The following is a 13,920-nucleotide window of genomic DNA, read 5'->3' on the forward strand; positions in this document are numbered from 1 at the left end:
CTCCCAATCATCTTCTTGTCATTCATATATATCTTTGGAAATGGTTTCCAGGAATATGATGTACTTGTTACTATTTCATCACAATATATGCATGATGAATGTGAAGTTTTCCTCTATATGGATGCGTGTGTATGTATATTATCATCACACACAAATTCGCAAAGCCATAGGTGGTAAAAAGTATAAACTAGTCAAGGGAAAGTATGAAAGTTGAAATTTGTAAAGGCAAATTGCTGATGCACACACTAGGCTAGAAGGTGTTATGTATAATTAGTCTCCTGTTAAAAACATACACGATTCTATTTGTTCTATATTCTGTTGTGTTGGATAATCTCAAGGATGAGTTTTAGTCATCTCCTAACAACAGCTTTCACTTCTCCGGAAAGGCCCAAGCTATCTTGCTTGCATGTCTTTCCATTGAAGTATTTGTACTTAAAGGAGAGGAAAATAGCTGCAAGGTCTGTCTTTTTTCCAGTCCTCAGCACAAGAAAGGACTCCTGCAGCAGTGTCTTTTTCCCCTCATCTGGTCAATGAACTTTCCTATCTATTATCCATGGTCTTTACCCATTAAACTCCAATCCAGTAAATCACTTTGATTTTGACATTCCTTGTCTTTTGAACCAATCCTCCAGGGTAGAATCAGAGCTTTGCTTTCTAATTCTGGAAATCTAGTCATATAGAAAGGTTCTTCTAACTTGTATGACAATTTTGGGACTGTCTGCATAGAACTTTATTCTTTTGGACATAAGGGTTTTAATTCTATGTCTGTGGCAGACAATATAACTCCATTTGGTGCACAGGCTTGTCTGCTGCCCTCATACCTCCTATGTTGGGCTGAATCTCCAAATAATTGTAAGCTTGATAATCTTCTCTCTGCCAAAGGCAGAAAATTGACATACACTATGGACTTACTAGTAGTAAGATAGTAACCCAGAAGCATATCTCCTGGTGGATTTAAAATTTAAATTGAGTAGGGTCCAGCTGCTTAATGGGATGGCAATGTTACACTTAAGTGTGGCACACGCAGTACAGTGCAAATAATGTTATTCCTGAAAAGTATAAAAAGAGTTTTTGACCTCTCAGTGTACGTTTCTATGACAGTTTTCGGATCTGCCATGCCAGTTGAAGGAGGTGCTGCTCCCAGCCTCAACTCTGCATTTGTGGGACCACGTAACTTCACTGCTGTGAATTCAGCTCACCAGCTGGATTTCCCAGGCACCGTTTCTTTGGTGTATTGATACAAACAAAGGGGGGTCTTGGAGACATGAATGAGCAGTCAGGGCCAGACTGTGCCTAGACCAGAAATGACACTGAGGAGAAAAATGATGTGGGATTCTCTCCACTAAGGCACTGAGAGGAAAAAACAAATATCTTATTCTGTGTACCATGCAGTGTTTTTAAAGGTCACCAGTATGAAACTTGAAGGGAGACAACTCCCAAATAGGAAAAAAGTCCCAAATAAACAAAATCAAACCAATCTACTTAGTGCAAGGCTGCACTTTAGAAAAATCAATTGTCTCCAGCAATTCACTGAGTCAGAAAGAAGGGTGACCTTGTGGGCATGGCATGAAAGCAAAACACATCAAATCTCAGTCTCTTTATATAATAGCAGACAAGTAGGTGCCACAATTTTCATCTGTGAAAAAAGACTGATTGTCCTGTATCCCAGCCATTTAGACCTACGCTGTGGGCTGTAGTACTTCTGCAGATCAATCACTGGCATGATTAGTGCTTAAAGGAAACCACCAGTCAAGTGGTATGGCTAAACAAATCCCCAAACAGGTGAAGTCACTCCTAAAATAACTTTGGTTTTAAATGAATTGGTCTCAGCATTATTTATTATTGTTTATTAGCATCATGTATTAGTATTATTTATCATCTGCTAATTATAGAATCATGGAATCATGGAATCATTGAATCATTAAGGTTGGAAAAGACCTCCCGGATCATTTGGTCCAACCATACCCCTACCACCAATGTTATCCACTTAACCATGTCCCTAAGCACCAAGTCCAACCTTTCCTTTGAATCACAATTCTGTGATTCTATGATTTTCTGATGTAAACTCAGAGTTTTCTTCTATTTGCTTTTTATTTGAGTGAATAGCATGAACAAAGCAGAAGAACAACCTTTATATATGGCTTTAACTGTTAACTTATCGTGGTCCTCTGAGCTTTCTTTCTTACGATTCTGCATGTTTTCTCATTTGTTTCACTCTTTGAGATTCTGGAAAATCCATCGTCCTCTATGAAATATACAGTGCTTAAGCACTGTAGCCAAGATAGATAGTCCTTATAGTGATGTTTTTGCTAGTACATGGAATTTACTTCCACATTATGGTTTGCATAACACTTCCCCTGAAGCCTCTGCAGCCTGATGTTCTTCTGGATTGTAGAGGGCTCAGCAGGCACAGAATGGCTGTGAAATTTCTGCTTCAGTAACTCAGCCTTCAGCATGCAAGACTCAAGAGATCCTTCGAACCATGAGCCAGATGCTTAAAAAAGGAGAGATGGGAGAAGTATCATCTACCTGAGTCTACATCCAGTCAGAAGCACTTCCTCTACAAAAGAAGACATCATTCATGATTGAAGGCTAAGGTTGCAAAAGGGAAAGACCGGTTTTCTATGCATCTTCACCTGATATTGTAGTGCTCCCGATCTTACTAGGATTTTTATAACTATAAAACACTGCAGCTGTTTGTATTGTAAGAATTCATATGAACAATGCGTCACCACACTAAATGGTATTCTATTTCTATGTATTTCTGAATGCAGCTGACTTGTGAAAAGGCTTAAGGGTCCTTTAGGGACTTATCTTTGTTGGTTTTGCAGAGAAACATGAGAGATTTCATGCAACTATTTTGAATGTAGCTTTTTCTCAATACTGTGATATGGTCAATTAATTTTTTAAGCAGCCACAAATAGAGCTTGCCTGTAAACTAGATGTTAGTCTTAGGAGAATAAACAGTGACAGATTTTTTTCAATTAACCCAAGAGCAGCACAGTAATTAGTGTATCAGTATTTGCTGTTGTATTGTGCTTCCTCTGATGTCTGAATCATTTTTTCTGCTTTTCAGTTTGGATGTCTGCAAAAGATTTCCAAGCAGTTGCTGCTCAAGATAATAAACAGAACATTAGCTTGGATGGAAAAGTTGGATTTTAATTAAAAATCCTATGTCTGCCCTGCTGATTTGCTAAGCTTTCCTCTTCCTTTGGTTTTCAAAGATGTAGCTCACTAATGGACATTATTATCTGCTGATATTTCTTAGTAATAAGATTTTTATTTTTAAGTTAAAAAGGGTTATTAAAACAGATGCTGGAAAGTATGCTGACATATTATCTTCAGCAGATACAAGAAATAAGGGTGCTGGTAAGATTACTGAGCAATTTGGCCAATCCTCAATACCATTCCCACTAGTATTATGGCAAAAGAACTAGCATAATTAGGGGTGTACCAGTTCAGAAGAAGTAAGAAGAGTCTAATTCCGATCTTGTAAAGACTGCTTTGCATTGCCATAATGCTAACCATTGTTGTTATCACTTACTTATCATATGTCAGTGTTTAGAAAATAGTGTTGAAAATATTATCTGCCATGTATGATGTTTTGAGAAGAATGCCAAATCACAGTGAAGAGGATGAAGGGACCAAAGCTACAGACACTAAAAGCTAGAGGTGCCTCTGTTGCATGCACTACAATGAACTAAGTAGATATTGTAACTAAAAACAGCGAGGGGAATTATAAACCATTATAACAATTAGTATACCACTATTACTCAGATTCTGTGCCTCTGGAAAAACTCTTTTGCCCTTTGGAAGAAATGATCCCTTTATGAAAAGTTCATGACAGCAATTCCTGAGCAAATAGGAAAATTATGAAGAGAAACCTAAGCAGTAAAGCTCAGTTCTAGAGGTCTTGCCAAATATTGCCAGGACAGGTGCTAAGGTCTTCATTTATCTTGGAATATCACAGCATCAATATCTGTACCTGAAATACTCCCCATAGATTCCCTTTCAACTCAACAGGAAGAAACAGTCACTTTTAAGTTGTGACACATCTGGCACATTTTCAGTACCTATTTTAAAGTGAATTAAAATGATCATTACTCTCCTGTTGATCATTAAAGGAGATCAAATGATGAGATCATATATGTAGGTATCTCCATTTTGTCAGATGAGGCTCATCTTTTATTATTACTTTGCATGGTAAAGGTAGAGAATAGCAGCAAATTTTGTCTGATTCTATAGCACTGACTAACTCATTAGCATGGGGTTGGGGACAATCTGCTCTGGATGTAACTGCAGGTGAATTGGACCAAGAGACCTCCAGAGCTCCCTTCCAACCTTAACCATTCTGTGATTCTGTGGGAGCACAGGAACAATTTAAGTTCTCCTGCATCAGGAAGCATCAGTCAAAACACTCCTCTGTACAAATACGAGGATTTTTGGACAGTCTGTTCCACTAGCCCACTATCCAGCTTCTCCAGGCATACATATCTGTTCCTTCACTTACAATATAGCACTGCCAAAACATAACAGAAGCTGCACTGGAGAAGGTTTGATGCATCCTCTGCAGTTCTGTTCCAGGGTAAAGAATAGCCAAGACCAAAGAATTATGAATCCTAAAAAAGTTCCAAAATGCAAGTGAGGGGTAAGAGTCAGTGATGGGCATGCAGCTTCAGGTACTTCCCATGTACACAAAAGCACTCCCACAAGATTTTGATGGCCAACATAAAATTATTGACTGGCCCCAAACATCCAGCCCTGCCTATTCTTATGCTGCCCTGGAGTTAAAAGAGATTGAAATAAGCCTGGCATCAGCAACAACATAAGTTTTAATCACTTGTGATTCTACCAGACAAACAAACAAAAAAAAAATAGATTCCAGCTCTCCAGCAGGGAACTGATCAGTTCCTTCTAACACTGTGACACTAAAAATGTGGCATTGTAGATGGAATTTCTATTTTAGGCATTTTTTCACCGTTTTTTTTTTAATGTGTTAGTTATAAATTATCACTTCTTCAATGGCTTGCACAGCTAGGCCCGTGGTGGTGAAGGCAATCATAGTGCCAGCAAAGGAAAGAGTCTTACAACTCTAAGAAATTCTCTGTAGGATTTCACTGTTCGAATATACAGCACAGTGTGACATGTTCAGAGTAATCCCTAAGTTTCATTTCCCTTGCATACTCTCCACTTAAGAGTTGCAGCTGAAAAATGACAAGGGAAAACCCTTTCACCTTCTAGTGGAAGGTGTTTCTGCCCATGGCAGGCAGGTTGGAACTAGATGATCTTTAAGGTCCCTTCCAACCCAAACCATTCTGTGATTCTATGATTTGTCACCAGACCAGCAATCTACAGCCAGGCTCATCCACTGCTGTTGAAGGGCATCCAGCAAACCCAAGCATTACCTACTCAGAGGAATCATGCTGTTGTTAACAGTCTTCATTTTATTCTAGCAATAGTGGTCACTTATTTTAGCCAGATCTCTAAATTTTTTCTCAGATAAGATTTAGGGTAAAAGGATGTGTCTTATTCTATTAACCAGAAGATTAAAATGGATTAAAAATGGTATAACTGGAAAGTTATAATGGAAAAACCCTGTACATCTCACCCTGGAAGGTTCTCAGATATATGTCTTGTTTCTACTCTTACCTGACTCTCTCTTAGCCTGGGGATACTGCAGAGGTACAGACCAAGAGCTGTAACTTCTCAGCTTGGCAGGGACCTCAATTGCCATTGATTTCCATTTCTAAAAGGACCTGATTTTCCCAAGAGAAAACAACATTGGAGTGAGTAACATGGAAGATTAGTTCTTCTCTTCACCTCAAGATTTCTTCATTAACATTTTGATCTTCTTCTGTAACTATGTAAAGAAAAAAAAAAAAGTATAAATGTGCTTTTCAAGGAATATATCAGTCCTTACCTGCTTGAAGCTGGGAATGAAATGCTTCTCTTCAGTCTCAATTCCTACATCCATCTCCCTCTAGTACATAATTAACCTGAAGGTGGGAGGGAAGATTACGAATAATATAGAGCTGATTCACCCTTCTACATGCACTAGTGAAAACAGAGAGTATTACTGTATGCATCAGTGGAATTAAAGAAGAGAAAAAATTGTCTGAGATCACTTATAAACAGATCCAGTCATACATGATTGTTCCATGAATGGGATTGCATAAATTAAGCTTTGCCAAAGGTTACTAATAATGTATAGTTTTGGCTTTTTGGAAGCTCAAAGCATGATGCTATTTATTTGTGCTGTTTATTGAACAAGTATGCTTAACAGGGCAGTCACAATATCTAAATGCTACCTTGCCTTTCAAATATATCATGATTGATGAGCAACTCTGAGATGTCATAGGCCAAACACTACCTTTGAAGTTGGAAAACATCTATTGATTGATGCTTGCCTGAAAAGCTGTCATAAGAAACATGGAAGAAAGAATAATTAAGTGTCATAACATGCCTAATATTGAAATGTGATGTGTTTCTTTTATATCATTTCTAAAACGGAGTAAACTGAAAGATGTTTGATGACAACACATCCAAAATTGTGAATAGACTTTTTAAGGCATATGTGTGGAAATAACTGATGACTTCAATATGAAGAACACTGTAAATAAGTACAAGTAAAAGAACTAAAAGAAGTAAAAGAAATGCAAAATGTTTTGATCCCTTTGGTTCCCTGCAATCTCTGGGGAATTCCACAGTTCTGTTCTATGTGAGGTGCAGATTAAGACAGAAGCTCTAATTATTCCTTGAAACTGAAGTCATATCTTCTTGAAGGGTGATCTTTTTTATAACCTGTAAGTTTACTAAATCAAAATCATTATGTCTTAGCAGGAGCTGGGTGAAATACCTCCTTTGTGGGAGCTGTAGTTTAGATTGGAGGAATGGCATTTTTTCCTCACACCTATGAGTGCCTCAGCTTTGTGCGGAGGAGGTCTTGTGCTTTCTTAAAGATAAGAAGAAACAAATTTTGATAATTTGTTAACTCTACAAAGCCATTTTCTAACACAGCTGAATGTCAGCCCTCTTTGGAGGGCTTGCCTCTGTAACTGGAGTAACTTGTCTCTGTTTCAGCAGGAAGTTAAGACTGTCTCTGAATTTCCTCTCTGATCTCTATTTACCATCTTCAAATACCTTCTTCCCTCCCCGCAGCTGCTGTTTCATTGACTTGATGACCTTCAAGCCATAAGCTTATAGCTTTTCTTGACCATCTCATTGTTTGCTTTGACTTCATTATGAACTCCACTGCCACCACAGGTGACTTTGCACTGAGCTTTCTCACTCCATCCTTATTTGGCTCTGTTTATTTTGAGCCTTCAATCTTAAACACTCTTCCAATTCCTGTAATGCCAAATCTTAACAACTTCTCCTTATCCAGAGTCACACTTAGGGACAAATCAGCTCTCAACAGCAGTGATCTCATCTCCTCTCAGGAACATGGGGTTTGCATGTCATGTACAGCTGACAAGATCTGTGTGTGAAGTCACTGCTATCTGCAGAGGTAATTTGAAGGAGAACATCAGCAAGCCATTGTGGGGCAGAATGACGAAGAGCACGAGGAAGATATATAAGAGAAGCAGATACGGTTGTCAAAGTAAATGAAGCTTCTTCACGCAAGTGAGAGGAAGGAGGGCTGGCAGTATCCCAGCTACATGGAAGCCTCTTGTCTATGAAGCCAAATTAAACCTTGTAAGTCTTTTCAGAGCATAACTTTTTGCTTGGAGAGACTGGATGTCCACTGTCCTACTGCCTCTCTGCTGCATTTGCCAGCACAGATGAGGTTACAGGTCAGAAACCTTCACTGCTCCTGTCACAGTCACAGCTGCTGCCACATTACTGAGCATATCAGTTGCAAATGGGAGACAAAACTGATGTTCTGTTTTATGTAAAACTCATTGCCTTGCACTAGAGGAGGGCAGGCCTTTGATGTGCTCATCTTCTCTGTCTCTAGTAGCAGGAGAAACATGCTGCTGGAAATACTGTCATAAATCTCAGTGCAGTTGTTGGGGAACGAGAGCTGATGTCATGTTAAGCTGAATGCTTTCAGTCACATGAACAACAGGAAAAAGCCTTATCTCAGGGCACAGAACTGAATTCAACCCTGACACTCATAGTTACAACTCAGTTAATGAAGAGTTTTTAAGCTATTCAAATAATTATGGATGGAAAGTCCAATTTCTGCTATACTCAGTAGCGCTGAGCAGGGTTCCTTCAGAATCCTGTTTGCCATTAGTTCATATTTTTAGAATTTAAATACTTCTTTCTTTTAACTGTCCCTTACTTACCCAGCTTTTGCTGTTTCTACGGTGAGTTGAATACTTTTCCTCTTATTTTCCTGTATAACCTTAGTTCTCAGCAGCTACCTGCACCTACTATCTCTGCCAAACTTGTCTGGAGGATGAACTCACCACAGTGCTCCCCAGTGAGCCCTGGCAAGGCAGCACCTCAGCAGCAAACCCCGCTTCTCAACACAGCCTCCACAGTCCTCTTGCTGGACACAGCATCCCCAACTGCCCAGAGCCCTGTATCTGCCAGGTCAGGGTACACAGCCCTCACTGGACTGTGAAGTACAATGAAACATGGGCCAGTTATTGCCTTTCATGAAAACAGGTGCCCTATGGCTGGTGCAATGCGTTGATAGAACATCAGGTGGAGGTGGGATGACTGCTTCGTAATACCATCTGCAAGAGTGCTGGGGCAGCAGCTGCAGTGCACAACAGAGCTCTGCAGCCCAACCTTTTCACCCGGGCTTTCTATCTCACTTGCCATCACTTTGCTCCCCTAGCAGACACATGAAGGTGTAGGTCATGTCAGACCCCATACAACAGACCAGGATAGTCCCTGGGGTGTGCAATGAGACTCTACTGCTGGTTATTCTGAGTCTGTCTTGCAGGAGGAAGCCCAGAAAAACCATGGATGAGCCAAACCATCCCAAAATACAGTTTAAGAGGTTAGTATGTTGTCCTGGGCTTCAGTGGGGGAGATGACTTATTTAAAATAATTGCCAGTTCTACAGTTGTGTTGCTCACTAATTTGTTTTGTGTGTGGACAAGGAGTGTGTGTGAGGGATGGGGGAAAGGAGAGGCAGAGAAACTACAAAAAGTCCAAGAGGAGACAAGTGCCTCCATGCAGGTGCACTGTGAATAACCTGGCATTTATGATGTTGCTTAGATGAATATTGGCTTCAAGACAGGATGCATGTCCTGGCCTCTTAAAAAGATTTGAAATGTTCTGTATCTTTCCTACTTTATTATTTAGAAAGCACAAATGCTCATTGCATCCACCCTGGAGGTGTCTGTGGTCTCTGCAGCTGGCTGCTCAGCACAGTACAGGATGTAAAATAACAGCTCTGGGAGCGAATGGGAGGAGCTGCTCCCTCTATTGTTTTTGACTGCTCCAAAAATAGCTGCCGCAAGCTGCGTATCCCCAAGGGAGGCATTTCTTCTTGCACGCCACTCACCCATGCATGCTCATGTGGCAGCACAAGTTAACTCAGGAACCTCAAAGTTCAATTTAGAAAAGCCTCCTGAAGTGAAGTTCCTTCCAGAAGTCCCCCCAGTAAGCCTCAGTGCCCACGAGGTGTGTATGCAAGGGCAGCTCCCTCTGCCAGCAGCCTCCACCCCAATTTCTCACTCCTGTGCACCAGGCATGAAGGGCAAAGTCCTAACACTCCTCCTGGGGGTTTTGGTTCTCCATTGGCTTGGTCCCTCTCACCAGACCAGAGACACACCTTTCAAAAGCTGATTTTAAGGCTGATGGTGACGTCTCAATGCATCAGAAGTGAAGGTGACAGGAAATGTGAAATCAGGGTGCTGTTTATGTGGAGCACAGTCAAATTTAATCATGCATAATTCTGGCAATGCAGCACCCCTGAGCTGACATAGGTGTTTCCCATCATTGCTGAGATTCAGAGGATTTTGCTATAACCTTAAAATTAAATATATATTTTAATAGAGAAGCACAGTTATCCTATTAAATACATTTAATGAAAGAATAAGGCAACCACATTCCATATGCATCTGTTTAAACTCTCATCCATCAGTCACATCCAGAAGACACATTGAGCTCTTTGCCAACTAATTACGGGCCAAAAAAATCTCTCAGGAATTACTCATCTACCAGTTTTAAATAAGTAATGAACTCTGAGAAAATTGTTATTAACCAACACCTTAAGACATTAAAGTCCACTGAATAAATCATTCCCAATTAATTTCTTGCTCAACACTATCACAGTGCAAGGGACAGTAGTTGAAAATTGGAAATAAGGAGTAAGGAACTTTAGGATAACAGATTTTTATCTGAAAACTAAGAAGTTTTGGAGTTTTTTAACCACAGCTCTAGACAGAGAGCAGATCTTGCTAAGAATGCATTGAGAAAACTTTGATTTTTATTGCATTCTAATGTGATTTTAAAGCTCATTAGAGCAACTCTTTTTGTGCTGCCAGCAATGAAAGCCTTAATGCTAAGAGTCCCCTGCAGTCCACAGCACAGATAAGCGCCGTTGTTTTTCACTGAGCTCAGCCTCTTAAGCTACCAGCTTACAGAATAAATCAGAAGCTTGCTGCCAGCAGCATCCTGGAAGCCAGATTTCTAGATAATGTGCTTGAAGCAAAGACATGGTCCTTGCTGCACAAAAATGCTTTAGTCACAGAAAATAAGCAGCTGTGTGTTGCATGCTGTCTGGGGCATAACACAGAATACCTGCTGAGATTTCCTGAAATCACTTTTTCCACCTTTTCTTTACCAAGACTTCAGATGAAAAACATCCAATGTTAAGTTATGGTTTCTTATAGTTGCATATAGTTGTTTCCCCCAGAATATATATATATACTTTCAAATATAATTCCTCTCTTAAAAAAAAATAAATAAAAATAAATAAATAAATAAATAAAAATATATATATATATCTTGGAGCATCTGTATTTAATCAACGATTCTACATCAGATTTGTCTGATTTGCAAGTAAAATAGATTGGGTCTTGTTCCTAACTGACAGCATATTCAGCAGAAGATCAGGAAGTCAAGTTGGTTTTATTGACTTGCAAATCACCCACCAGTAATGATTTTGTGATACAAAAACTAAAACGGATTGCAAGGCATTTTCCTGTAGCTTATGAGCTTTCCACAGAAATTAACAGAATTAAACTTCAGGACTTGATTTATGAATTTAAAATATGTCAGCATACATGGAAAGATCTGTTGAGTCAGCAAGGGTGTGGGTTGAGGTTTCTTTATCAGTAACTGCTCTAAAAAGAAAAATTACAAGTTTAGTTATTGAATAAACGGCTGGCCAAATAACAATTCCACATTTTAGTTAAAATATAATTTGAATCCATGAAAAAGATATTCAGCTAAAATTTAAGGGGAGAATTTTCAAAGGTGAAGTTGGAAAGTCTTATGGTTTTTGTTTCCAAATGAAAATGAGATATCCACACTCACTTCTCCCGTAATTCTACAAAACATTTTATCTTGTCTTAACTATTAGACCAAGCAACCTGTAACAATCCTTTAGCCTTTGTGATGCACAGCAGTATTTGATTCAGCAAGAATCTTAAATGGAAGATATAAGCTCTTTCTTTCATTGCACATGCTGCAAACTGGAACAGGTGCCCTTAACCCAAAAGCATAATTATTTTAACTTCTACCTCTACGTGGTGTGAGAACCTCTGTGATGCACAAACAAGCTGGCTACTAGCCACGCTCCATTGGCTCTGTCCTAGTATGATAGTCAGGACATCTCAGTTTACCTTCAGATATTCTACTGGTAAAAACCATGTAGGCTGTAAGCAGTGCAATAGCATCATCTATACTCCCGATATGTTGGCAGAGTCCCTGGTTTGCTTTTGACTGTGGCCAGCCAGCTCTTGACCTCAAAGAGAAGTTCTCATGGGGTTTCTGCATCAACTCATATAAGAGAAGTCCCTTTGGATTTTACCCTTGGAAGAGAGTGCATAGAGGACAACACATCCATCACCATTAAAAGAAAGGCCAGATCACTAAAATGTTAGTGGACCTCTTTGGGACTTGAATACCTGGTGAAAGCTGTGATTATCTATTAGTTGCATACAGCAGTGAGGAGATATTTTAGTGTTACGAATGGCCTTGGAGTGCCTTTTGCTGCTCATCATACTAGACCTTGATAACTTATAGGTGATTTCAAAGGCCATGATGCCCTGTATCCTTTTCTGATTAACTCCAGCGTATGCTAGCACGGGTCGAGATAGCCCTCTTAGCCCTTTACTGTGCACTATGCCATCAGGCAATCCCCAGGAGGCTGGATTTGGGAGCTCCCTATCACCAGAGTCACCCCAAAGAGAATCATAGAATCATAGAATCATAGAATATCCTGAGTTGGAAGGGACCCTTAAGGATCATCAAGTCCAACTCTTGACACCGCACAGGTCTACCCAAAAGTTCAGACCATGTGACTAAGTGCACAGTCCAATCTCTTCTTAAATTCAGTCAGGCTCGGTGCAGTGACCACTTCCCTGGGGAGCCTGTTCCAGTGTGCAACCACTCTCTCTGTGAAGAACCCCCTCCTGATGTCAAGCCTTCATATAATTTTTCATCTTCCAACAGGCATCTAGAGTACAGAGCAACAGAAAAGACATTTTTCCTTCTCCGAATTGCCATTTACTTCTCTGGAAATGTTCGGGGCAACCCAATGCACGCCTTTTCCCACCAACTGCTGGATAATAAACTTGTTACTATTCCCTCATTGCTCTTTGCAGTTATGTTTCAGAGCCTTCAAAAGAGGCATTTAGATGTCTTCCAAGCGAAGAGATACTCCAGTCAAATTTCATAAATGCAAATGTCAATGCTCCAGTAGTGAGCAATATTGTACAATGACTATCCCCACTGTAAAGCTAAAGTGAGAAACAGCTAACAACTAGCACTAGTGCTGTCTTCCCCAGAATCACCTTATAATTCCCAGTAGGGCAGTTCTCATTATGACTGAATTGGAGAGATGCAGCTCATCTGGTCTGTTTGGATTGCAAAGGTCCCCAGGTGCACAGAGCTCTGCATATACCCTGCACTTGCCCCCTCTGAGTAGTTTGGCACCCATTTCTAAGCAAGTCAGATCAAAAAAATAAGCAAAGTAGCTCAGGGGCCCCTAAGAGGCCTGATCAGATCAGCACATGTTATTGCAGCATGCATAACACCATGACAGTGTGCTCATTAAGCACAGACATTACCACTGCTTAAAACACGGGAGGAAATAGGACCAGTATCAGCACATCGCTTGCATTTTACTTAGTAGGCTCATCTTGCTGCATTCAACCAGGAGATGAGAGACCCCAAAATGCCTGCCCTAGTGAGCCTGAGAAAATCACTCTCTTACAAGCTTTTGAGTCCCTTTGGGTGACCTGAACTCAGACCTGTATCTCTTCTTCAACGAGAAAAACAGCAAGCACTGCCTTGTTCTGTGAAACTACAGCCAAAGGTACACAGCATCAGCTGAGAAGCCCATTAGCTAGAATGCATGAACAGAGGTGCCCATCCTGATCCCTGACCCACGTATCTGACTTCAGAGGGGGTAAAGGTATCCAGAGTCACTTTTGCCCTGTGCATTTTGGTTTTCCTATTTCTGGGTCACTCCCTGCTCAACCAGCAGATTTTCAGCCTGCCCAGGTATGCTCTGACATGTGAGATGTCTCTGTCCTTGGTTTCAAGCATGGGAAAAGGATGAAAGAAAGGACTGAGCACAAAATCTGAAAGGCTTCTTGAGCTGTAAGATTCAGCATATGCACAAACATTAATTATGGTAAAATATTTGCATTCTTTCCAGTTATTTTCACATTAGTGATTATGAAGGTATATATCACATGTATAAAACTGTGGTAGAACAGAAATAAATAAGATCTTAAATATGAGTACATAATGAGAAAACATTTTTTTTCCTAATTGAGTAAT

Source organism: Anas platyrhynchos, chromosome 1 (assembly GCF_047663525.1).
Source record: "Anas platyrhynchos isolate ZD024472 breed Pekin duck chromosome 1, IASCAAS_PekinDuck_T2T, whole genome shotgun sequence".
Classification (NCBI taxonomy): domain Eukaryota; kingdom Metazoa; phylum Chordata; class Aves; order Anseriformes; family Anatidae; genus Anas; species Anas platyrhynchos.